The sequence below is a fragment of the Rhinatrema bivittatum genome, chromosome 4 (genome assembly GCF_901001135.1).
Source record: "Rhinatrema bivittatum chromosome 4, aRhiBiv1.1, whole genome shotgun sequence".
In the NCBI taxonomy this organism is placed as follows: domain Eukaryota; kingdom Metazoa; phylum Chordata; class Amphibia; order Gymnophiona; family Rhinatrematidae; genus Rhinatrema; species Rhinatrema bivittatum.
Window position 1 is genome coordinate 28,391,320 of NC_042618.1, and position 27,438 is coordinate 28,418,757.

Here is a 27,438-nt window from a genome sequence, read left to right on the forward strand (position 1 = left end):
ACACACACACACACGTCTTAAAATCGACCTCTATACACTTAGGGGTAGATTTTATAAATTTACACGCGCGCGAACAAAAGTACGCTGGATTTTATAAGATACGCACGTAGCCGCGCGTATCTTATAAAATCCGGGGTCGGCGAGCGCAAGGGGGTGCACATTTGTGCAATCTGCCCGCGCCGAGCCCAGCGCGCGCTGCCTGTTCCCTCCACCTCCCCTTCCACTCCCTAACCCCCCCCCCACCTTTGTTGGCAGATTTACGCCTGCCGGAAGGTGTAAATCTGCGCGCGCCAGCAGGCTGCTGGCGCGCCATCACCCAAGCCGGGGGCTGGTCCGGAGGCCTCGGCCACGCCCCTGGGCCAGCATCACACCCCCGGACCGAACCGCCCCCTGACCCCAGTCACGCCCCCCTCCCCGCCCCTTTTACGAAGCCCCGGGACTTATGCACATCCCAGGGCTGTGCGTGCGCCGGCGGCCTATGCAAAATAGGCGCGCGAGTGCCCTGCGCGCTTAAATCCGGCCGGATTTTCGTGCGCAGGGCACTCGTGCGCAGGGCCCTTAGAGGTACATTTTCAAAAAGTAGGTGTACGCACACAGGGACGTGCGATTTTAACATGCGCACGCTGATGCGCGCATGTTATAAAATAGTGGGTTGGCGCATGCAAGGGGGGAATCATTTTGCAAAATCACGCAGCGACGCATCGGAGCCTTCCCCAGTTCCCTCCCAGTCTGTTCCAATTAAAGAGTGGACTGGGAGGGAACTTCCCAGCCCCCTACCCTAACCTCCCTGCCCCTTCCCCTATCCCTGTCCTAACCACCCCAATTTTGTTTTACCTTTTGCTCCTGCAAAGGAGCAGGAGCAAGCTGCGCACACCGGCAGCCTGGCTGCTGTGCCATGCGCCTCTAGCCCCGCCCCCGACCGCCCTCTTTTAAAGCCCCGACACTTACACGCTTCCCGGGGTTTATGCACGTGGCCGGGCTTGTTTGAAAATTGGCCCAGCGCACGTAAGACCCGGGATTTACCGTGCCGGGGTTTTAAAATCTACCCCTTAGGTTATAAAATACTCTTCATGCGCGTATGTCTGCAGCTCACATATCTTACACGCACTTGGAGGGAGGGAGAGACTCCTTTATAAGGCTCAGTCGGATACTCTTTATATCGACCATTGTAAAGGGGGCACTTTAATTCGGGGTGAGTGTTCGGGAGGTGAGGTGGGGTGGGGTTAGGGGTGCTGTTACAGACATATTCAGAGGTATCCATTGTAAAATTGACACCAGTATAGAATTTTAGACCTTATAAGTGATGAAAATTCTAACAAGAGGAGTTGATTTGCACTCTCTGCTATCTGCATTGTACAAATCAACTCCTTTTAATCACTTATAAGGTCTAAAATTCTTTAATAATGTGAATTTTTACAATGGATACCTCTGAATGAGTCTGTATCAACCCCCCTAACCCCCCCTAACCCCACCTCACCTCCCGAACACGCCCTTCGTGTGTACATCAATGTACACACGCCCTTCCCGGCTACTTAAAATTCGTGTAGCTCCCAGGCGGCCCACTTACGCGCAAGGCTTTTAAAATCTGCCTCTCAGAATGGGAGAAAATTCTTAATACAGTATGTGGGACCCAATAACTATTAGGAATAAAGATACTTTGGAGCCTATTTACTAAGCTGTGTTAAAAACAATTTTAACCTGTGTTAATGGCTGAGTTTAGTATGGGCACTGGCTGTGATTTTAATGCTCTGGTTTACTAAAGGGTATAAAGCCGTTTGTAAATCCGGCATCAATACTGGTTTTTGCGATCTTTGTAACTCTTGTGCATTAACGCTGCAGGTTACTGTAGGCCCAATGATGGCCGGGATCCACCCCAAACCCTCCCCCCCTCTCAGTATGGGGCGGATTTTAAAAGGCGCGCGAATAGCCTACTTTTGTTTGCGCTCCAGGCGCAAACAAAAGTACGCTGGATTTTAGTAGATACGCGCGGAGCCGCGCGTATCTGCTAAAAACCTGGATCGGCGCGCGCAAGGCTATGGATTTTGTATAGCCGGCGCGCGCCGAGCTGCGCAGCCTACCCCCGTTCCCTCCAAGGCCGCTCCGAAATCGGAGCGGCCTCGGAGGGAACTTTCCTTTGCCCTCCCCTCACCTTCCCCTCCCTTCCCCTACCTAACCCACCCGCCCGGCCCTGTCTAAACCCCCCCCTTACCTTTGTCGGGGGATTTACGCCTCCCAGAGGGAGGCGTAAATCCCCGCGCGCCAGCGGGCCTCCTGCGCGCCGGGCCGCGACCTGGGGGCGGGTACGGAGGGCGCGGCCACGCCCCCGGACCACCCCGGGCCGTAGCCACGCCCCCGTACCCGCCCCCAAAACGCTGCCGACACGCCCCCGAAACGCCGCGACGACCGGGCCCGCCCCCGACACGCCCTCCTCCGAAAACCCCGGGACTTACGCGAGTCCCGGGGCTCTGCGCGCGCCGGGAGGCCTATGTAAAATAGGCTTCCCGGCGCGCAGGGCCCTGCTCGCGTAAATCCGCCCGGTTTTGGGCGGATTTACGCGAGCAGGGCTCTGAAAATCCGCCCCTATATGTATTAGTGATGCTCTTGAGCTTGCTTTTGTTCTCTTTGGAGTAGATTTTCAAACCAGCCGAGCGCGTCCATGTGCGCGCGCTACCCGGCGCGCGCACATGTACACGCGATTTTATAACATGAGCTGCCTTCCCCCGTTCCCTCCCAAGCCGCTCCGAAATCGGAGCGGCCTCTCTGGGAACTTCCCCACCCCCCAACCCACCTTCCCTTCCCCTACCTCCCCCGCCCTTTCCCTTTCTTTTATTCCAAAACTTACTTCAGCCCTGGGGCTGAAGTAAGTTGTGCGCGCCGGCCGACTGCCAGCTCACGATCCCCGGCACAGCAACAAATGGCCACTGAGCCGGGAGCTTCTGACCCCACCCCGCCCCTTTTTGCAAGCCCCGGGACTTACGCGCGTCCCTGGGCCTTTTGAAAATAGGCCCGGCGCGCGTAACCTTTTGAAAATCCGGCCCTTGGTGTGTCAAGCTTCAGGCCCTGTCATTCTTACTAATATAGCAGGGTATCATGTCATCATTAACGCATGCTAGAAAATGTTCAGGCTCTTTCTTCTGCTTCCTGGTTCATTAAATAGAAAGAATAAATTGGAGTGAAACAAAAGTACGTGCTCTCTGTGCATTGCAAATATTCAGTTGTAGTGTGTATTTTGGGGAGGTAGACATATGCATAGTTCAAAATCTGCATGTACCTGATGTGCGCAGGTTATAAAATACTGTACTAGATCTCCATACAACCGTATACGCAAGTAGATGAGGCCACGTGGAGTTGGTTGAAAGTTATTCTCCCTGTGTTTATTTTATTTGATGTTCTTACCATCTGCTTCAGCCTCTCTTCACCACCTCTCGGAAAACCTTTAGTTGGGTGGGCATGCTATACATGCCCCCTCTAAATCCCACTGCTGAGAGGTGGTTAGTTATGTGGTTCCTCCCCACTGGTGGGGTTTACATATATATGTGCGTGTGCGTGCATGAGCACATGCATGTTAAAAACCCCGTTGCTCGTTTCAAAACTTTCTTTTTGTCTGTTTCATGAATCATAGTTGAAGTTTGATCAGAGGAAATGCAAGAGCACAAACTACAAAAACCAATCGACAGGCTTGTGGCATAAGGACCATTCAAACGCAGCGATGGCAAGACTGATTAAAATTAGAGAATGCTATACCGATAGCTTCTCTGCCACCGACTTCATCAAAACCCCCCAATCTGCGGCTCCCTCAAAGGCAAACAGCAACAGCGCTGAAATGGCATGACCTGTTCTCAGGCAAAAGCGGCGTCTGCTTCTTTATACTGAGGATCCTTTGTTATCCACATTCTCGACACCCACTGAAAGTAGCGGCACAGCACCCAGCTCTCTTAAATTAGATAATATGTGAGCAACAGTCAAAAGCAAATGTTGTCAGTGCATCAGATGCAATAAGCTGCTGCTCATGTCTCCCTCTTCTTCCTGGTTTCCGTTTCATCCCCCCGGAGAATGAAAGATTTATTTAAGAGTCTGCTGATTTTGAAATCTCTCGTTTGAACTTTTCCAACATGGTGGCGTTAAGGTATTTACCTACAGCGCGTGGCTGCGTAGGAAAGTGGCACCCGCCGTGCAAGATTGTACCTAAGAGGACATTTTTTTAAACTGGGTGCATCAGCCAACTTCTAATAGGTGCCCATCTCTTGCTTGCCCTGAAAAAGTACATAATACCAAAAAAAAAAAAACCCAAAACTTGCTTTCAAGAACAAAGAAGAAAAAGCAGCATACAAAAGGTCAACAAAGGAAAGACTTGATATTTTAAAGGGCACTCTTCCTTCTGCCTGTCCAGTTTAGATGTAAGCATAAAGATTATTTGCAAACAAAAAAGAGCTATTTAAAACCTTTTTTTCTATTTCCATATGTAACAAAAATGGCAGAGAATTCATAATTCCACTGCTTTCTCACCAAACGTCCTCTTTTTTTTTTTTTTTTGAAACGTTAACGTTTAATATTTTTTAAGTAAATGGCAAAAAGCTTAAAAATGAACAGTTTAAACTGGTTTTCTCACTCTTATTTAGAAACGACTCCATTTCCGTTCATGGTCAGTATTTCCAGGAACAGGCCAACTTCACCAAATATTTTCCACAAAACTGAAAATTCCCTCTTCGCCCCCTCCTGCTCGGTCACAAAGGGGGCTGGCCCCTCAGTTATTCTGACACGGAAACAAATTGTTCGTTCTCGGTTGCGGTTTCTCTTGCGGGCGCCGGCTACAACAGAAAGCAGAACGATACCCGCAAAACGAAATCACTCTGGTCTGCACTTCTTTTTCGGCCTCCTGTCCTAATTGAAGTCCAGACTTGATGCGGGGCACCACCAAGCATCTCATCAGCTCCTGGAACTGCCCCCCCCACAAGAGGCTGGAAAATGCCAGGCATCCACGAGCCGCAGCCGCCTACAATCGGCTGGCACGTTGGCACCACGCTAACGTGCCCAGGGAGTCTGACTCTTCTTCCCCGCTTACTGAAATAGCGCAGGGGCCCTCCTCGACTGCCAGCCTCACACTTAACAGCGCAAGACCCTCTCCGCTCAAATCGTACTTTCATTCACTTTGCCGCGCACCTCTGGACCTAAAAAAAAGGAGTATTTTAAAAGCCCCAAGAGCGAGAGACTCTGCATGTCTCGCTTCCTTTAAATGCATCCACGTTAAAAGACGCCAAGGAAAAGACGTTACCGGCCTCAGGCCCGGTTTTCAGGAAGCTTTCTCCCGGTCCATGTCCAAGGGCAAAATCTTTGAAAAAAAATGCCAGAGAGGGGCAAAAGCACGAACTCCACCCTTCAGCAGGATGTTTCCAGTCGGGGTGAGGTTTCCTCATCCCCTACAATGGGCCATAAATAAAGAAATAAAACGGGTTTCGTAAAAAAATCACAAGAGATGTAAGCAAGTCCCGGGTAAAATGTCATGGTATTTATCAAATCTCCTGCAATTCCCCTAGCTCACTTTTTTTTTTATGCTGTGTGTTAAGATGAAGGACATCCTCTCCCAAGCAGGACCATCTGGATTAAAGGACGGAGTTTCACATCACTGTATTTTTATCCACATTTAGAAAACAGAGCTCTCGGGTTCAGCCTTTATACAAACTCCAAATGTCTCACGGAACCGGGCAAATGTTTTTGCACTTACTGTTATTACCATATATCCCCCTTACTGTTTTATTGCTTAGGAATTAGGGCATATGTGGTGGAGCTACATTTTTTCCAATATTCTCAATCCATTAAATTGGGAGCTTTTTTCCCTACCGTTTCTGTTTCTGCTGGCATGTCACTACATGGAGCTATATCTGGCACGCAAAGCTTTTAGCTACAATTTTGTGCCATACAGAAGATAAAAAATAATAATTTCTAATGTGTTTGGCCTATACTGGATAAAATTAAATCCGGGTTATTTTGCTGGATGCAGCGTAACGGGACGTATTGTCTGCTTGAAAGCTGACGATCAGATTTAGGTGGGGAGAGGAAGGACAGCCTGGCATGTGCTCCTGCCAGAACGCGTCTTAGCCTGGCAGGGCACGTCTTTGTCTTCCTCCGTCTCCTGTTCTCCCTTCTTGCTAACTTTCAGTCCCTCCCATGTCATTCTTTCTCTGTTCTGCGACTTAAACCTTCCTCAGTTCTCATTGTCTCTTTCGCTTTTTACCTTCTCCAGGTCTCTTCCCCCTCTCTCTAATGCTTCCTCTCACCATCTTTCTTAGCCTTTGTTTGCCTGTCTATTTCTATCCTTCTTCCTGTCTATTTCTGTTTCTCAAACAAAAAACCGGTGAATATATAGGCAATATTATAACAAAGGTGTAGATAAGGTGGAGATTACATTCAGGGACAGTTTTCATCCCTTCTTAAAGCCATATGCCAAGTACATTCATACTTCATCTGTTGTGCATGAAATGAGTAAAAGTCCAATCAAAATACAAAAGTCCAGTACATTAAAGTCAAATAAACATTAAATATTTCCTTAGCAGTAAATGCTGAATGTAGTGAAAAATGTAGCTCAATTATGTGGAGAAGTCAACATCCCAAACCAGTTTCAGGACTTTAGATTCTTCTTTTTTTTATCACTCAGGATCTCCATTTCTTATCACCTGACACAGCTGTGTTTCAAAGTCCTCCTGACCTCTGCTTCGGCGTTTCCAGCTTCAGTAGACAGCCTCTGATTCAGACGAAGACCATTTCAGCTTGTCAACGGCAACTGCAAATGCACAAACCCCTACTTCTTATATATATATATATTCATCTATTAATCACAAGGGTCATGTTGCCCAATCAAGATCATTTCTTCTTTGCATCATGTGATCAACCAGATTCAGTAAAATAAGGGAACAGGAAACCTTGCAAAAATACAAAAGTACTGAATAAAGCATCAAATAACTTAAAGTACCATGCCCCACTCTATGTATATGTTTAAACCATGCAGATATTAATCCACCTCATTTCTCTTTCAGAAGAACGTTGTTGCACTCAACTCAACCCTGTAGAGGCAGTTGCGTTTGATCAATAATAAACCAACACAAGTCTTTAGAAGTAAGGCTCGTCTCAATGCAATGTGAAACCATTTGGGCAGATAACTTGTGCCTATAGAAATACATCTCTAGCGTTCACTTTGCACACATACAATAAGAAAACTGGACACTAATTCTGTGATTGGCAATTGATGTAACATATACACGTGTAAGGATAATAAAACTTTCAGTCCGGCATGCACGCGCACATTTGCACGCATACGTCAGCCTGTGCCCAAGTATAAGGTTATTTTATAAGATACGTGTGCTAATGTACGCATATTCTAGAACAGCCTGGCCACGTATGCGTGTGCCACATTTTAAGTAGGCGTGTGCACCTGTGAGCAAATCCGGCTTCTACCGGGTAAATAGGGGAATTTTAAAAAGGGGCGTGCTGACGCCATTCCCAGTTTTACCAGCTCGTCCCCAGTTCACCCAGTAAAGAGACAGGTCCTCCAGCCTCTCCTGGTTTGATAGCCTTCACTTCCTACAGTTAGCCCCGCAGATCTGCCCAGTTTTCTTTACGTTTTAACTTCTACGGCATCCATAGCAGAATGAAAGTTACACGGCTGGGGGCTTTGGCACACACCGGGCTGCAGCAGTATTTACGTGCACATGCCCCACCTAGCCTACAGCCACACTCTGCCGCTTTTTGAAAAAACGTTCGAGATCTGCGCGTATCTCGGTGGCTTTTGAAATCTGCTTGGCGCGTGCTTCCCCCCGCTCGATGGGCGAGTCGGGCTTTTAAAATTCATTTTTACTCTGTGGTTGGACAAAGTCTGATAATTTGATGGTATAAACTCGCATGCTGCAAAGGCCTCGTTTTTATGACCAGTATTTCAAGTAATGGATGCAGTTGGCTCTTAAGTCAGCAGCTATTAATGTATCCTGGATATTAGCACCCCGTGTACATAAAATAAAATCTTTTAAAGTGGGATGCAAACACAAAATATGCCAACGTCAATGAATTATGCGATTAACCCCTGTGGCCAGATTAGAAAAAGAAGTATAGAGTTCAGTCTTGAAAATCTCTGGGGTGAAGTATGCAACAATTGAGTACAGTCAGACTAAAGTATTCTCTTATACCCTATAGGCCTGATTTTAAAAAGCATTTACATGCTTAAAAATGGGGTTTACATGTGTAAATGCACTTTACCTGTGTAAGTGGGCTTTTGAAAATTGCTACAATAAAAGGCCATTGAATTGTCCATAGGATTTACTCGCGTAAGTGCACGTGACATGTGTAAGTGGCTTTTGAAAATTGCTACGATAGCATGTTACATTTACACGCGTAACTCCTTTGAAAATTTCACCTGTAAACGTGTAAATGCTTTTTAAAATCAGGCCCACAGAAGTGAATTTTAAAAGAAGTTACGCACGTAAATGTAACATACTATCAAAGCAATTTTCAGAAGCCATTTACGCACCTAAAGGGTACTTAGACATGAATATCCTATTGATAATGCAGTGGCATATATTATAGCAGTTTTCAGAAGCCCACTTACAGAGGTAATGTGCACTTACATGTGTAAAACCCAATTTTAAAAGTGTAAATGCTTTTAAAAAAATCAGGCCCATTATGAATTATCTTGCTAGGGTAACCCCTATCCAGAAAAGCAAACAATGGTACATGTCCAGGGCTTTCCCTTTAAAATCATGTCTCAAAGAGAAAAGTCGGCTTCAGCTAAAGAACTGGCAAACAGGTAAAGAGTTGGTTTTTTTTTTTAAGGAAGCTGGATAGCAACTTCGATAGTACAACAGAATAGTATTCTGATCGGTCTCCTTATGGTAAATGATGATGCTAAAACACTAAATCTGAATATTCAGTCATGTCTGAGAAGGAAATCCTGGTAGTACCTCTCTGCATTGTAAACGTCAGGCTGGTATCATATTGGTGAACCCTGGGGGCGAAACGAGTTTAGCAGCTCTCTGGTAGCAGAGCATATAATAAAAATATCCTCAGCACACAGCTTCCAAAGATGAATACGGCAATGACTGCAACTTGGGCACACATACGTTGGCGACATCGGAAGCCTTGGCCACTCCCAGGGCGATACCTTCCATGTGAAAATAAAATCTCTTTGTTGTGATATTGCCTGCATTCATGACGGTTTTTTTTTGTTTGACTGAATAATCAGGCTTTTCCTCTCTTTTTATTTCTGTTTCTTCCCATCTCAGCTACTGTACATTTTTCTTTCCTTTCCGCTTCCCCTACCTGTTCTTTCTTGCTCGTGCTCCTCTTCTCGCTTGCTCACTCACTCTCCCTTCCTCTCGCCCTTAACCTGGATAACACATAAAACAGAGAGTTTATGCAATGCAGTTCTTACCTCCATTGCTTTAAAAGCGAGGGGTTAGGGAACCTGTCGTTTCAATTTGGCAGCACTGGAGGAGAAGCCCCTGACCGGATTTCCACGCAGTTCAGTTCTCCCTAAGGAATTCATATCTGATCCTGTGGGGAATGCTGCACTGAAACGTGCACGGACGCAGGCACTGTGTGCGTAAGAAGGGGCTGCTTCAGTCAGGGAATGGTTATTATGCGAGCCCCATTCAAAATAACACCCTCACAAAGACTTTGCTGAATAAAGAAAAAAAGAGTATGTAAAATAAAAGCAGAATAAAGGACCTTGTTGTGGAAACAGATCATGGGATTCAAATTCTATTGTCTGGGATTTCTTGCTTAGTTGATTCATTAGAATAAAAAAAAGCCATGAATAAAGCAGAATTTTGATTCTTGATAGTTTCCCACTCTCTCTCTCTACATACATACAGACACATATAATACAAGCTTAATATTAGGAAAACAAAATGTTTATATGCCATATATATATATATATATATATAATACAGACAGATAGATAGATTTTTATGGGGAAAAAGACCAAGTAGATATCAATGTCTGCTGTAAGGGTACTTGTCAGATAGAGGAAAGACCGGGCTTGTCTGAAGCTGAATTTCTTGCACTGAAGGATGGATGGGACAGATACCAGTGTTCCTCACTAACATGCCTCATCATCCCTACTGATTACTTACAAAAGAAAAAAAAAATGTAAAAAATCCTCAGCATGAAGAACGAATACACCAGAGACAATTTTCCAAAAAAAAAAAAAAGCTCTTGGCATCATGTGTATTCCCTCCTCGTACGTTTGATTTAGCAGGGTTATTTATTGGGAAAAAGAAAAAAAAAAAAAGTCCCCCTCTTCTAGCTAATCTTGTACATGAAATAACAGGTCCCCATCTTCCTCTTTCAGCAGATGTTTCAGTTCCCTTAATATATTATCACTTTCTAAAACCGCTGGTGAGGGAGAGGATTCGTTAATTTCCATCCAGGCCAGGCTTCGGGAAAAAAGCAAGTTCTAACACAGACGAGGCCGGCATAATGTTGTTTTTCAAAACCCCAGCAAATATGCCTTCTCCCTTTTTAATGTACTTCGCCCTGCTTCCCAGAAAAAGGGTTAAAATTAGTAGGCACATTTCGTATTAGAGTATTTCATGCAATAAAGCATAAATTATTTAAAATAACACGACCTTTTATCTTGCACCTTTTGAAGGAAGCAAATTAAAAATGTAAATTGGGAGCTAATTAATATGCAAATGTATTCATTCGCAGTTAACAATTAGCAATTAAACCTGCAGTGTCTACAAAGAGCACGGACAAAATTAGTAACTCAATTTATCATTAAAAAATGAAAACGTACACAAAATTTTAATTGACTTTCAAAATATTTCCCTTGCTTTTTCCTCTTCAGTTTTTTAATGTGAAAAAAAAAAATACATCTTATTGTGCCTTAGATACTGATGAGAAAGCCCAGTAGCTTCAGCTTTTTGAAGAAATGCATTTGATAAGCTTGAGAATAAATCACCCATGAAAGTTTGTGTATACATGTATTATAGTGAGATCTACTATTTCAGTTTTGGCACATAGTGCACCCATGCATCATGGTTTAAATGTTGATAGGTAGGCAGAGAGAGAGAGAAAATATATAAAGTCCTGGCCCTTTAAATCTTCCATTAGTCTGTATCAATTCACGAATATTAATGAAGAGCCACAAATTTCTTCACTGCTGTCATAGGTGATTTTGGGGGGGTTTTTTTGCAAGTGAAAATTTGCAGGGTGGCCAGTGATGGTTGGCGCAGTCCATTCTGGAAGAACCGGAATGCTCTGCAGGACACCTCAGCACCTCTGAGAAGGAGACACCAGCACAAAGAATTTCCAGATAACAAACTGGAAACTGAGAGAGAGAGAAACCGGAGAGAAAAGCCCGAGTATTTCTAAATGGGCTGCGCCAGGCTTGTTCACCATTCACTTCTTTTGCAATTATTTCTTTAAAAAATTTTAAAAAAAAAAGTTTTTTTTTCCTTTGAGCAAATTTTCCCAACAGAACACAATCACCCGCGTAAATCAGCGCATTCCTCAGTATCCAACTCTACATTTTTTCATAACCGGTATTGCTGTTGCTGCAGGGGTGGGCTTTCATTTTTCACACAGTACCCTTTCTGAAGATGGTTTTCAAGCAAAGCAGTCGGGCGTTATCTACGTAACTTTCTGAGTCATTTATCATTTCGCATGTGGTAAATAGTGCAACGCGTGTTAGTATGCAAGTGGGAGGAGTTTGAGCAGTTAATAGTAATGAACGGGCGGTTCAGGGAGAGAGAGAGAAAGAGAGAGAGACTCTTTAGAGACCAATATGTAAGTTTACTATTTACACCACTGTAAGAGGGGGCACTTATAACTCAGGGTGAGGTTTGGAGGGTGGGGTAGGTTTTGGGGGGCAGTTTTATATACACAGTCAGAGGTATGAACAGCAAAGTTGACATCAGTGAAGATTTTCTGTCATTTGGAGTGATGAAAGGTAAAGCAAAGTTGCTTACCTGTAACAGGTGTTCTCTTAGGGCAGCAGGATGTTAGACCTCATACATGGGTAACATCATCGGATGGAGCCTGGCATGGAAAACTTATGTCAAAGTTTCTGGAACTTTGACTAGGCACACTGAGTATGCTCAGCATGTCCTAATCCACACGTCCGTGTGGGGCCACTCTTCAGTCTCGTAATATAGAATAACGCTAAAATAAAATAATAAACCATAGGAGAAACCCAACTCCGCAGGGTGGCGGGCAGGTTTCGTGACGATTAACATCCTGCTGACCTAGAGGAACACCTATTACAGATAAGCAACTCTGCTTTCTCCTAGGACAAGCAGGATGGTAGTCCTTATACATGGATGAATCCCTAGCTACAGGCTGCTCTCCAACACAACAGGGGACCAACGAGCACCTACCAGGTGCCAACGGCACAACAACCACAGAGCTGTTGGTAACAGGGGGGAGACAGCCTGAACCCAAACAACGGGCACTAAGTAGGAAGAGTTGGGTTCTATACCTCAAACAGGTTCTGGAGGACAGACTGGCCAAACCTACTGTCATGTCGGCCATCCCCATCCAGATAGTAGTGTGATGTGAATGTGTGGAGAGAACTCCATGTCACAGCCTTGCAGATCTCCTCTCCAAGAGAACTGCTCATAAGTGGGCCACCGATGTTGCCATGTCTCTGACAAAATGAGCCTTGACATGACCTCCAAGATAAAGCCCCAACTGGGCATAACAGAAGGAGATGCAATCTGCTAGCCAATTGGATAGTGTCTGTATGGCAACGGCAACTCCCAATCTATTGCTATCAAAAGAAATGAAAAGTTGGGTGGACTATCGACTTCTGTCCACGCCAGATAGAAAGCTAAGACTCTCTTACAATCCAAACTATGCAGTGCTCATCTGCCTTGGTGCGAATGGGGCTTGGGAAAGAATGTTGGCAGGACAATTGACTGATTAAGATGGAAATCCATCACCACCTTAGGCAGGAATTTAGGGTGCATGCATAAGATCACCTGTCATGATAAAACTTGACATAAGGTGAATAAGTCAATAAGGCCTGAAGTTTGCTGATCCTGCACGCTGAAGTGACCGCCATCAAAAATATGACCTTCCAGGTCAGGTACTTCAGGTCACAGGTGTGCAGCGGCTCAAAAGGAGCTTTCATCAGCTGAGCTAGTACCACATTGAGGTCCCAAGACACAACGGAAGGCCTTAGGGGAGGCTTCAACTGAAGCAGGCCCAGCATGAAGTGTAGAACTATGCGCTGTATGGAGATGGGCGTACCATCTACACTTTGGTGGTATGCTCCAATTGCACTTAGATGTACCCTAAAGGAGTTGGTTTTTAGACCATCTTCAGAAAGGCCCATAGCCGTGCCATTCTGCAGGCGCCGATTCTTGCTGCAGAAACTCTCGCTGCCATCTTAAAAACATCGTAGGTGGCATGCATCTCATGTTTTCCGCACTCCAGGCCCTGACGTACGAGTGACAGAAAGGTGTCTTGTTGCTGTTGATACAGCTCCTCGGCTGTCTCCTGCACTTGCTTCCAGAGGTTGTGAGAGTATTGGCTCATGTACAGCTGGTAAGAGGCAATGAGCATAGCCCCCTGAAAAACTTTCCTCCCAAGGACGTCTAGCGCTCTGTGTTCTCTCCACAGGAGCACCAAGGCATGGGTGTGAGAGTGCCTGGCCTTCTTGAGAGCAGATTCGACCACTACTGATTGGTGTGCCAGCTGACACTTGTCAAATCCGGCAGCCTGTTGAACAAGGTAAACCCCATCTGCCTTCCTGTTAACAGGAGGAACCGTAAGGGGGTGCTCACAAATCCTCATCAGCAACTCCTTAAAGATCTCGTGCACCGGGACTGCCATGATCTCTTTAGGAGCCTCCACAAACTGGAGGATCTCCAGCATTTTGCGCCGGGCATTCTCCTCCATCATTTACTGAAATGGGATGATGTCACCCACGTGTGAGGACTACCATCCTGCTTGTTCTAGGAGAAGAGAGGAGTTGATTTGTACAATGTACTCTCTACCTAGCTTGATTGCAGCTAGGTAGAGAGTGCATCAATCTAGAACTTTATTTGCACAGATAGAGCTAACCAGGATTTACCACCCCCTCCCCTGCTCAGCAGATAAAAATACATATGTATTTTACATCACGTGCAGTTTTATCCCCGTACAATCAAAGGTCATTCAGTTTTTCCTCCCTGTTATTCAACATGCAGAAACAATGGGGGCAAAGAATGTGGGCACTTTTGCATCTGCCCAAGCCGAGGCAAAATTTCAAACAGAAACTACTCAGGTAATTTCCACTGGTGTTAGAGGAGTACAAGCATGCCAATGTATCTTGACTTGCTAGGCGACTTTAGTGGAAATGACCCTCTCTGAGTCAGGCAGCACATAACCCCTCCCCTCCCCCCCCCCCGAGGCACATATATATATATATATATATATATACACACACACACGTGCCCCTCCCCATATAAAGATGGCATGGAGTCTCACACGCGCACACACGCTCGTAAGCATACACTGTATCTCTGATCTATTAACGTCTTCTTTAGGCTGCGATTTAAATAGCACCTGCTGCCGTAGCACTGTTGATATTTCATGAAGTTTCATTCACAAGTCTCATCCCTCTGATACAGTTGATGAAGTTCTTCCTCTATTTTTAAACCTTGCTGTCTCTTCTCGGCAGCACACTGCTTTGTGTCTCTCTTGCTTTCTCAGCTCTGTAAATGAATGCCATGGAGGACAGATTTTTCCAAGGCTTTTCTCCCATTCTGTGACGTTGGGAAAAAAAATGCTTAGTAAATGAGGCCCTTCGTTTGCTCACTTTGAGGTGAATTTTAAAAGCCGGGCACGTGCCAAAACCTGTGAGATGTGCGCATCTAGCACACGCGTGTGTCCAACCGATTCTATAAAGTGTGTCTGTGTGCGTGTGCGTGCACTCGGAGAAAAAAGGGCGTGGGGTGGGCAGGGGCATTCGGGGGCAGGGCCAAGAGAAGTGCGCGCAGGTACTTACGCGCCTGGCGCGCACCCAGGTCCAGTGCTGCGCACCTTTACTTCTGCTATGGCGGAGGTGTGAGGTAGAAAAACAAACACATCCCCAGGCATCCCGGAGTGGTTTAAGGGGTCTGGGGTAACAGGCTCTAGACTGGGAGAACTGGTGGCCGGACTGGTGAAACCGGTCACGGCATGGATGCGCGCCCGTTATAAAATCCCCCCACTTGCGCAGCTCATGCCCGATATTACATGGCTGTACGCGCACACATATGCATGCCCAGGCTATTTTATAACGTAGGCGCGTGTGTGCGTGTATGTTAAAAAACTGCCATGTGCCTAGGCTCATGCTTGACGTACATGCGTATATGTGCCTCCGCACACCCATTTGAAACTTACCGTCCCTGAGCCCAACGTTCAAACCTATCCATGGTATAGCATTGTGCGATGTTTAATGGTAGGGTACTATTTTATAACCCCTGCGGCGAGAGTTGCACAGTTTATAAAATACCACGGATTTCTGCTCCCACAGTACGAGCAAATGTTTCCAAAGCAAAGAAAAAAAATGCATATTTTCTTTACCCTTTTCATAAACGAATGTGTGCATATTTTAAATAAGAAATAAATCGAGACGACACTGCATGAAGAAACATCCAGAACAGCAGCGGATTCCCGATGAAGACCGGCCCGGGGATTCGCCGCCCAGGCCGGCCCGGGAGATACCACGTGGTCTGCCGAGCGCGGCTCTGTCACGGCCGCACTCGGCAGACCACATGACTAGCGCGACCGACCCACCGGGGGATGCCCGATTCCCCGATAGGCCAATCCGCCTCTGATCCAGAATTAAACACGGAAGCAGGTATTTTTTGCATTTTTAGGTGAATTTTCAAAAGTTTAGATGCGTAAAAAGTAGCATAAGGGACGGTAACCTTTAAAGAGGCGCGCGGACACACACCTGTGTGCATTTGTTGGCCCGTGTCCAGGGATGCGGCCATTTTATAAGAAACGCTCGTATATGCGCCCGTGTTATAAAATTGCCTGACCATGCACATATGTGCGCGCAATTTTAAGTGGACATGCACCCATGCCTGCAAATGCTGCTTCTACCATGTAAGTGGGAGGATTTTAAAAGACACTTGCGACGCCGCCATTACCAGTTCAATCCCAGTTTGCCCACGACTTCCAACCCCCGTAGTTTAATAGCCTCCCTTCTCACCTGCTTGCCCCGTTCCTTAAAACCTCACTGATCTATCTATTTATCTTTATTTTATATGTTCGTCATCCTTAGCAGAAGTACAGTTATGCGGCAGGGGACCCCGATGTGCACCTGTGCACGTAGGAATTTACGTGCTAATTTCAGTCCAGGAATGCCCATGCACTGCCCCGTTTTTAACTTTTCATTTGTGCACACAGCGGTAAGTATGCACATATCCAGGCGGCTTTTAAAATCTGTCTGGTGTGTGCCAGTCCAACGTATGCGCATTATCTCCCAGTCGGGCCGGGCTTTTAAAATTCACATCTTATTGCATAAATAGCTTCTACCTGTGTATTCTGTATTTTATAAAAGTCGCATATACATATGTATTTTCAGTTTTGTGCACACATATACATGCATAAAAAAGGCATGGTCTGGGGCATTCCAGGGTGGGGCTAACATGCATGCAAACTGCTATTGTAAAAGACACATTTATATATATATATATATATATATATATATGGATTTTTACCCTGCCAGTTATGTACTGCAAGTGCTATTAAATGTGTTTATTGTTTAGTACCGACTGGGTGGAAGGTCTGAGTGGACTTGGATGAAGTTCAGGATGAAGAATCCGGAAAGGTCTTGATGACCTGGAAAAGCGCTGGGTGAACTGGTGGACTAATTGGTAAACTGGTTAAGTTCCTTGACACACACATATTTTAAACTGGCTGGCTTATGCAAATAAATCCTAGTTTACTTTCACTTGTAAAATATATCGGCCTAATTTTAATTCCCTGGCGCATGCCGATACTGGGAGATGTTTGCATGTGGCTGGGCCGCGCACGCATGCCAAGCGCATTTTCAAATCAGCCCGGCCACGCGGGGCTGATTTTCCGCGAGTACCGCGGAAGAACCAGGTTTCAAACAAGGGGTGGGGGCCAGCTGGGAGAGTGCCATTAGGCGCTGTGCCGGTGAAGCGCACGCCAGCAGCCAGCCGGCACACGGGAACTTACTGCTGCCCGGGAGAGCAGGTAAGTTCCAAATTAACAAAAATTAGGTTAATTGGTGGTGGTGGGGGGGGGGGGGGGTTTAGGGGTCGGAGAAGGGAAAAAGGGAGAAAGGTTAGCTAGGGGGTTCAGGAAGTTCCCTCCCAGTCCGTTCTTTTATTGGAGTGGACTGGGAGGGAACTGGGGAAAGGCCTAGTCGCGCCAGGAACTGCGCACAAATAGACGCCGGTGCTCCCCTTTTAAAATAGGTAGGAATAGCACATGCATTCAATGCATTGCATGTCTTCACGTGTAAACATACATACGCACATATGTTGTGAGGTAAAAGTAAGCATATTTTATAATATGCACATGTGTTGTACGTGTGGGTTGCGTGGCTTATAAAACACGATGGTAAAAAGTACGAGTAGCCATATACATGCGAATATGTCGCCGCATGTACCTGTTAGAACACTAGTGTTTTGAAAATCCTTGCACGCATACTGGGAAGGACTGGTTTGCTGATCCCTCTCCCAGTTCACCCTGACCCTCTGGCACTTCATCCTGAACCCCCACCAGTTCACCCAGATGTTTCGCCCAACAGCTGCAGACAACAGACAAGTGCGACTTCACGTGGCACACATCAATTAGCAGGTGTAAAAAAGAGTATGAGTACGTTCACTAATGAACATGCATATATCTCTTACAAAATAACGACTGCCGCTGGATTGCCCAATTTCCCCCCCCCCCCCCAGTAAAATGTACGCGTGAAACCGAAAATACTAAAATAACATACCCAAGCGTACACGCTACTTACACACAGAAACCCTTTAAAAAATTCACCTTTTTTGTTATTAAGTTTTCCGTGGCAAAGTTTCCAGATTCCAGTTGCCGACTACCAGCCTGCCGACTGACCTCAGATTGGAACCCTGCCTGCTAACCTTCCGAAAAAACTCAAGACCTGGCTTTTCCTCCAAGCCTTCCCTTAAGTTCTAACATTGCAACATAACTCAACCAGATGCTTCCCAATTGGCTGGATGCTCGGTCCATCCACAGTATTTATTTATTTATTTATTTATTTATTTAACAACTTTTAATATACCGACGTTCGTATGGCACATCACGCCGGTTTACAAGTAACTCAATTAAAGGAGGAAATTACAATGAACAGGGGGCAGGGGATGGGAGCAGGCCAGAAAAAAAGGAGGGGGGTAAGGGAGACAGGAGAAGAGAGAGAAAGATAGGTAGCGTGAAAGAGAGTAAGGAACAACTGTCAAAAATAAGAAATAGGAGGAACTTATTTACAGAAGGGACTATTTACAGCAGTTACAACTAGCAATAGATTAATTACATCGGATACAATGAGCAATTTTGTAAAATAGTAGAACGAGGGCGGGCAAAGGGGAGGCGGTAAGGAGGTGCCTTAAAGGGCTGGCAGGGTGTGAGGGATTAAGGCTGGGGGCTGGCAGGGTGTGAGGGATTAAGGCTGGGGGCTGTAAGAGAGGAACTAGGGTAGGAGTGACTAGGTTTGATTGGTTTCCGGATAGGCCTTTCTGAAAAGCCACGTTTTTATGCCTTTTTTGAAGGTGGCCAGGCAGGGTTCAAGGCGGAGAAAGGTGGGGAGAGTGTTCCAGAGTGAAGGGCCTGCTATGGTAAAGGCCCTTTCTCTCGTGGAGGTGAGATGAGCAATTTTGAGGGAGGGAGTATGTAGGATACCTGTGTGGGATACCTGTGTGGGAGTATAGACATATGTTCTCAACCTCTAGGTTTTTTGCTGTCCTTTTATTCCCAGGCTACTCTAGCCCCCAAGTTCCATCTCCCTGTTATATGTAACTGCGCTTCGGCCTTCCTGTTATTTGGTTATGTTTACTTAGTCCCTAAGTTCCATGTAAACCGGTCTGATATGAATCTTGTCATGAAGTTCGGTATAGAAAAATGTTAAATAAATAAAATAAATTTTGCTCCGGACAGTTTTACAGTCCGTGATACAGCTGTGCTGTATGCCAGTACGCGATTGATTTCAGGGTAGGGCACGAGTTAGCGCCAGCTCGCAAAGCTGGGACATTCACTCAGTACGCACATATTTTAAGTACACTGCATTTGGTGCCTGGCCCACCCTTTTCCTGAAAACAAACTAATTTTAAAAATCTAAATGCCGACGGGAGCACTCTAAGAGCAGAGGCTTCCACTTCAGCAGCATCCTGACTACCTCCCTCCCCCCGGCTGTGCCCATCTCCATAATATTACTCTGTGCGAGGTTGTCAGGGGCACAAGTGAGAATGTGAGGAGAATGAAGTACAAGAAATAGGGCTTGCAGGAGTCATATTGCCTGCTACGTGCCTGTGAAGGGCAGAGAAGAGAGAGCGGGAGCTATTCCAGGCAGCTTTGTCTGCATTTCTCACTCACGGAGGCTGGAGAAGGAACACGGTGGCTCCTGCAAAAAACCTATCCAATAATACTAGCCTTGAGAAGACCGCGGAAAGGGAGGCCTATAGCTCGCACGTGTTGCCTCCCACTGAAGGCTTTAAAATGAAAATATTGTCTGGGCCTTCTAACTTCAATGCGGCCCCCACCTGAGATCCCATTCTGTGTCACCCCTAAGTGATGGTGCAAGTTAGATTTTAGGACAGGCGAATTCGCAGACCGTCCCCGACAAGCACCCCCGGTGAAGCTGTTAGGATCGATGGGCTGGCCTGTGTAAATGCGGCCAGAGCAGGGAAGAGACGATGCCATGTGGAGTTTCGGGTAGACGGGGCTCACCAACCTCAGGCCTAAGACAAAAAGGATACGCAGCTTTTGCTGAAGATCAACTGGAACTTTGTTGATTATTTTGAAGATTTTTTTGGCTACCGTAAAATTTAATGTTGTAACACCCCACCTTAGTGTCCAATGCCTTATTGAGTGTTGAAAGTGATCCTAAGCGTAGGTCATCCATCCATGAGAGACTGTTTCCCGCCTGTGTAGCGAGGGCTTTGGAGGGTTATCCTTCCACAGTCAGAAAGGGCCCCGGCACCCCGGGGCCTGCAGGCTGTGAAAGAGAGCGTTTGTGGCCTCGGGAACCCATGAGCCCTATGAACCTCTGCATTCCAGGTACCCACCAAAAAGGGGGCCAAAGGGCCTTTAGGATTTTGGGCTGCTACTCTGGGACTCCATCCCATCGGAGCTGAGGAATGAGGTTCAGTCTCTGAGGGTCAGGAAGCGAGCCAAAGCATGGCTTTTTGAATAGTTCTTTCCTGGGCTGAGGGCAATTGATTAAAATATGGGGCATCAGAACATGTCAGAGATGGGTATAGATTGAGTTAAGCAAATTTTTAAATAACTCAATAAGAACATGCCATACTGAGTCAGACCAAGGGTCCATCAAGCCCAGCATCCTGTTTCCAACAGTGGCCAATCCAGGCCATAAGAACCTGGCAAGTACCCAAAAACTAAGTCTATTCCATGTAACCATTACTAATGGCAGTGGCTATTCTCTAAGTGAACTTAATAGCAGGTAATGGACTTCTCCTCCAAGAACTTATCCAATCCTTTTTTAAACACAGCTACACTAACTGCACTAACCACATCCTCTGGCAACAAATTCCAGAGGTTAATTGTGCGTTGAGTGAAAAAGAACTTTCTCCAATTAGTTTTAAATGTGCTACATGTTAACTTCATGGATTGCCCCCTAGTCTATTATCCGAAAGAGTAGAAAATCGATTCACATCTACCCGTCCTAGACCTCTCATGATTTTACACACCTCTATCATATCCCCCCCTCAGCAGTCTCTTCTCCAAGCTCAAAAGTCCTAACCTCTTTAGTCTTTCCTCATAGGGGAGCTGTTCCATCCCCTGTTCCATACCCTTTATCAGGTACAAAAACTTAGATTGTAAGCCCTCTGGGGATAGAGAAATACCTACAGTACCTGAATGTAAACCGGTGTGATATCTCAATTGAGATGAATGTCGGTATATAAAAATAATAAATAAATAAATAAATAAATAAATCATTTTGGTTGCCCTTCTCTGTACCTTTTCAATCGCAACTATATCTTTTTTGAGATGTGGCGACCAGAATTGTACACAGTATTCAAGGTGCGGTCTCACCATGGAGCGATACAGAGGCATTATGACATTTTTCGTTTTATTCACCATTCCCTTTCTAATAATTCCCAACATTCTGTTTGCTTTTTTGACTGCCCCAGTACACTGAACCGATTTCAATGAATAATATTTTCTCTCATATCACAGACCAAAGAGCTACTGTTATTAAACCAGCACAGTAGGGTGTTGATCATCACGCATGATTGGGCTTCAGCGTGAGCAATGTGTCCTCCCTGGCCCTATAGTGAAGATAGAGCACTGTTCTGGTTGATGCAAGATAAAAGTCTATCTATAAAACCCTTACAGGACGATTGTAAAAGCGTTGCTCACCCAAAAACGGCTCCATGCATGCAGATATGGGCCGTGCATGAGCAACACGAATTTTTAAGAAGCCGGGCAGTACGCGCATACATACCCATGTGCACGTCAAACATAAGGAGGCAGAAAAGAGGCAGGGCATGGGCATTCCGGGGTAGTGGCAAGACTTAGGCGAGTGACCCCAGAATTTTGCAAGGCTGAACACGGCAATGCGTGCCATGCCACCTGTGTAACTTAACTACCGGTCCTGATGAGGTGCAAGTCTAGAGATTTTGGGCCAGAGGGATCCCGAACACCTGGGGGGGGGGGGGGGGGAGAGAGAGAGAGAGAGAAAACCAGAGAGACTTAAAGAGATAATCTGACAATCTATATAACTCCCACTGTAAGAGGGGCATTTTCAACTCAGGGTGGGTTTTGGGGGTGGGGTGTTACATTGGTCTGCTTAGGGTGCAAGGGTCTATATTCCCTTGTAACACTGCCCACCCCAAGTTGAAATTGCCCCTCTTAGTGTAAGAGATATATAGAGGGTCAGAGTGTCTCTCTAACAGAGTCTCTCTCTCTCGCTCTCATAAAGGCTCCACACATACGCGTGGTAAGGATATTTTAAATGATACGCGTGTACTTGCATGCACGATATAAAATTAAGTGCATTTTTGGTCATGCGCCTAATATGCGCATATATAGGCGCATGCGCGCTTCTTTTAAAATTTACCTGTAAGAGCACAATTGTAGAAAAAAAAAGACATGCAACTCCCCCTCTTCTCCAGATGCATCTGACTGACTCAGCCTCATACTCCCTCCAGCATTATCAATGGCACAGAGTGGGTAAGTCTTGGAAATTAAAGAATTCCATGTGTTTGGAAGTAAACATAGGCCTAGATTTTTCATTCTTCTATAAATATAGCGGAATGAAGAGCTGCGGCCAGAAAAAAGGCAGGGGGTGATAGTGTGCACCCTGCCGCATCCGACGCCTCACACCATCGCCCCCATTGCACCACTGCAAAAGGTGGCGTTATTTCCGGCGCTACTGATGGCGATAATGTGTAAAACATTATCGCCCGCAGTGCTACCGGGCTCAACATTTGGTTAACCCTGCCCAAACCCCTCATTTAAATTTTAACGTCATGATGCGACCGCTATCGATAAGGCCCTAATGAACGAGATAACGGTCCATTGCATTTTGAAAAATGACCCTGCTAGTTTGGAAAGTCCAAATGAAAATAAGAGTTGTTACAGAATAGAAACTCCTTAGTTTGAGGAGTTAAATACTTCCATCTCTTTATTTTCAGATGTTTTTGGATACATGTGGCTGGGGTGAATGTCATCAGTCTCAGACTGTTTTCCTCCCTTTTACTTCCGGCGCCAGCCTAGTTGGAAACGTTATGCTCTTACTCTCTGTAGTGGCAGAAAGGCTAGACAGCTTCTCTAGGCTGTAAGATCAATTTTGGACAGCCAGCAGGGTGATACAGGTTGATGCAGCAAGTCTTCTATATGGAAGTGTCGGTATTAAGAACTACGGTAGTTCAAGGAGTTGGCTTCAACCCTACTTCATTTGGAAAATATATCCAAAGATTAAATGTACTCAATGTCCAAGTGCTCTAGTCATATCTTTTAAGAAATATTGCTACTTTGGTTGACTAATTGATGGGATTAATTAGCTGAATGAAAACATGGCTGAGAGATACAATTTTTTGGTAAACCTGATCAAAGTCATAAATATGAGCTGGGGGATGATATATGGATGCTCGTAGCACCGCAGTCTCAGTTTAGATATTTGGAGCCTATTTAAAAAAGGACTTTAATATGTGTTAAAGCAGCCTTACCACATTATGGGGGTCGATTTTAAAAAGCCCATGCGCATGTTCACGTGCGCACGGTTCCCAGCGCGTGCACATGGACGCGCCAATTTTATAACACGCGTGCGCCAGTGCACACGTTATAAAATCCAATGGCCGCATGCACATGCACGCCTGATTTTAAAGTCCACGACTCGCACGAACAGGTGGGGGGTTTTGTAATCTACGTGCAGCGACGCAATCAGGCCTCTCCCAGTTCCCTCCCAGTCTGCTTCAAATAAGAGAAGACTGGAAGGGAACTTTCCTATCCCTAACCCTACTCTTCCTACCTCTTCCCCTCTCCCCCCCGACCCTTAACCTAACCCTACCTATCCCTAATTTTTTTATTTTGTTACTTACTGATTCTCCGGAGCAGGCATAATCTGGTTCCTGGCGCGAGCTTCCCTGGGACAGCAGCTAATGGTGCTGTCCCGGCCCACCCTGTCCATACTAGGCCCCCCGGACCATCCCTGTTCCCTTGGCTGGCACTTCTGCGCGTACCGGGGTTTATGCACGTGACCGGGCCCATTGTAAAATGTGCGCTGTGCGCTCAAACCCCGACCATGAGCATAAACTCTGGTTTTTATGCGCATAGCCCTTTGAAAATGTATTCAAAAGTGCTTGTGTTATCCTGCCATAACGTGAAGTATATTTAAATGAACTACAATTCATTAATATTCATATGCAGTTAGCACAAATTGTGTTAACACAGACTTGCATTAATCTGCCAGGACAGACAAAACTTAGGAACACATTTGGAGATGTAGTTAAGTTTGGTTTGGTGGCCTCAGCAAGCTAATGTACCTGAGACAGCACTGCAGCACTCCAAGACTGATCCCCCTGGTTAGACCACTGGAGTTCTCCCAATCGAACGTTGGGGGAGCAGGCAGCAGGAGGGAGTGCTCCTCCTTTCTGCTTCACAGCCAAAACGGTACCCGATAAGCTCATGCAAAAAAAAAAAAAAAGCCACTCCTATATTTGCACTGCTCATTAGTAAGAGCAGTGGCTCCAACTCAAGAGAGGGATTGATCCGATGGAGGCAATAGCAACCTCTACAGGATCATAGTGCCCAGTGCCTAAAATTATGAATGACCTGGGCAAATCATTTATCTTTCAAAACGTTTCCAAACGAAAGCAAGAAAGATAACTTTGCTAAAAAGGCAGAATATCACATTGTTGCCCTTAGACAGGAAAAGAGACGTTTTTACCAGATGATAAATCACGTTGATTAAACCAAAAACTGTGTTATAAATAAGGTGTCACAATGTGCTAATTAGTCACAACAATGATGATATATAACTTTTAAATTAAAAAAATATGATGGTAACATTCAAACCGGTGTGCAGGCACACATGTTCGTATGTGCATCGACCAGTGCCCCTAGACCGCGCCTTTTTTTAGGTACGTATATGTGCGCGCAAAGCGTAAAGTACATATGTACTTTCGACTTTTATAAAATAGCAATTACGGGAACACGGGCTACTTATGCACAGGGACAGTAACTTTAAAACAAGCTCGTGGGCGCCCATACTTTCGCGTATGGGCACGTGAGCATCATGCGTGCATTTACATGCATATGATTTAAAATACATCTACGAAGCGCATGTATGCTCCTAATTTTAAGAGGTTACTTGAGCAAACATAGTTCGCGTATCTTCCTTACGACTTTGTTGGCTTTAACGCACGCAGAGAAGCGGATTTTAAAAAATCTGGTTCTTCAGTCTGTAGTCTCCCCCCAGAACCCTCACTGGGTAGACTTACACCTCATCAGGAGATGTAAACATTTGAAATATGGACTTCCACCCTTAATTGTCGGCCCCGCCCCGGAACGCCCATGTCCCACACAGGCCCCGCCCCCTTTCAGCCTGCTTGAGCACGCGCATATACGCACGTAATTACCGGCTTTTAAAATATGCGTGGCTTTTGCGTGGGCTTTTAGCATGAGCAACGCTTTTAAAATTTGCCCCATAACTCTTTGAATGATTACCTCCATAGACTTTTATGGCACTTTACACACTGCACTTATAGGTGTGTACGAGTATATAATGTAATTCAAAGGCTGTACATGCTTTCTTTTAAAAAAATATATAGCTTGGCTATGTAATTTGGGAACAGAATGGTTTTTTCCCCTATATTAGGAGGCTCTGCTGTCTTGTGCTCAAGTTTTGATTTACATATGTTAACATGGAATAATGAGTTGAAGTAGTTGCATGTATGTCTTCATCTAATTTGTTTTCATGGGTGACCTTACTTGGGACTCGTAAAATGATGGTCCTAATTTAACGATATAGATATGATCTAAAATGTTAACGGGATGTTTCAAGAAATAAAACATTTATTTTATTCTCTCCTCAAAATAATAATGATGACACCACAAAAACAAAATTCACAATTTAGTCTGTGAGCATGTTGGTTTTGGTGAGTTCATATCACCACTGCACTAATAAAGATTTTTATTTTGCGGTTTTTAAGGCCAGACACATGGTAAAATATACTTATGCAAAAAGTGCCAAAGATAATTTTTTTTTCCCCTATACATTCTCCAAAGGGCGTGACAGCAGTTTTGAGGCGGGGAAATGCTACAGGTCAAAGTTGATGCTGCGAGTGTCCTAGGAAGATCATTTGCATACCTAGTGGGGCATCGGCCGGTCTCTGCAGAGAAACAAGAGCTCCGCCACACATGAAGCAGAGCGCGCTGTGCTCTCTGAAAGTTAGTAGCAGGGAAAAATCTCTCATGGTATCTTTTTTTTTCACTTGAACTCTCTGAATTTTGCAATGTGTACAGGACGATTTTGGTAAGTAGGGTGATTGCCTGTCATACAAATGAATTAACTTTAACTTTCTAATTTTTCTTCTTTATTTGCACGAACACTAGGAATGCTAGCTCCGCTTTGGGTGAATCTCTTATTCAAAGAGATGGGCAATACATCCAAATAATTAATAAATAAAAGTCAGTCCTTACCTGTTTAGCCAAGGTGAAAACGAATTTTTCAAACAGAAGTTTTAAAAAGCTAAACTAATAAATACTTCTCAGGGGGATCCCAGAACAATGCCTTACGATTATGCATCGGTGACCCCACCGACATCCGAACGTGATGTCGGAGCAGAGCAGGAGTGGTGGAGGAGGTCCGACCCTCCCCAGTGGGAGGTGTCACGAGTTTAACGAATCTCCTGTGCCTTCATGGTTCGGGGCTCTTCAGGTCTGCCTCTCCAGAGGGAGAACTGCTTCGGGGGGTAACTCTCAGTTACAGGGCGCCTCCCATGGTGGGAAGGTAGCGGTGGCCCAAGGTCAGAGTTCAAAGGCCTTCAGAAATTAGGGAGCTTTCCTCCTGGGGCCCAAGAGTGCATTCCTGAGATGCCGGTGAAGATAAAAAGGACAAAGTTTCTAAGAAGGGGGAGAGGAGGGGAGCGAGCCCCATACCCTTCATTCTAAGAAGGATTTCTTTGGAGATGTGGAGGAGGAATTTTTCCCTTTGTGGTATTCAGAGGAGGGACTGCCTGACGGCGTAAAGGGCCCATGTGTTGCTGTCTGAAAAGAGAGGAATCAGCCAAACGCTCGTCTGCTTTTCTTTACCGGAAATCGGAGGGATCCAGTGGCATCCAGAGGAGCAGGTACAGGGGACGTACTCAGAGAGGCTAACCTTGACCCAGAGTACCTCCTTGTCAGGGTGTGCAGCTTTGCTATTGACTAACACTGTGATGTTTAATGAAAATAATGTTTCTGTACTGATTGTTCACTAAATCAGGGGTGGCCAACTCCGGGCCTTGAGAGCCACAGGGTCTTCCAGATATTCACAATGAATATGCATGAGATAGATTTGCATACAGTGCATGCCAAGCTATCTGCTTTGACTTTTGTGCGCCTGTAAATCAAGTCTATAGTAAAAGGATTTTAGTTTTTTGTGTTTAATACTTTATTTTTATTTGAATGTAAGCAATAATTCAAATATATACATATCTGAAAAGAAGACAGAGGTTATGCAAACTTAGGAAATGCACAAAGAATACGATAACAAAAGACTTCAAAATACTGGGCGGGGGAGAGGAAAAAGGTCTTAGA

General features: G+C 45.4%; 1 long non-coding RNA gene across 2 annotated transcripts in view; it reads right to left on the bottom strand.

Annotated features, from left to right (window-relative positions):
* Positions 1–27,438, bottom strand: part of LOC115089701 — a 59,976-nt gene that overhangs the window by 18,780 nt on the left and 13,758 nt on the right. For both annotated transcript variants that reach the window (XR_003856209.1, XR_003856210.1), the window contains exon 2: positions 9,304–9,370. This is a non-coding gene — a long non-coding RNA (uncharacterized LOC115089701). The remainder of the gene's footprint in view (positions 1–9,303; positions 9,371–27,438) is intronic.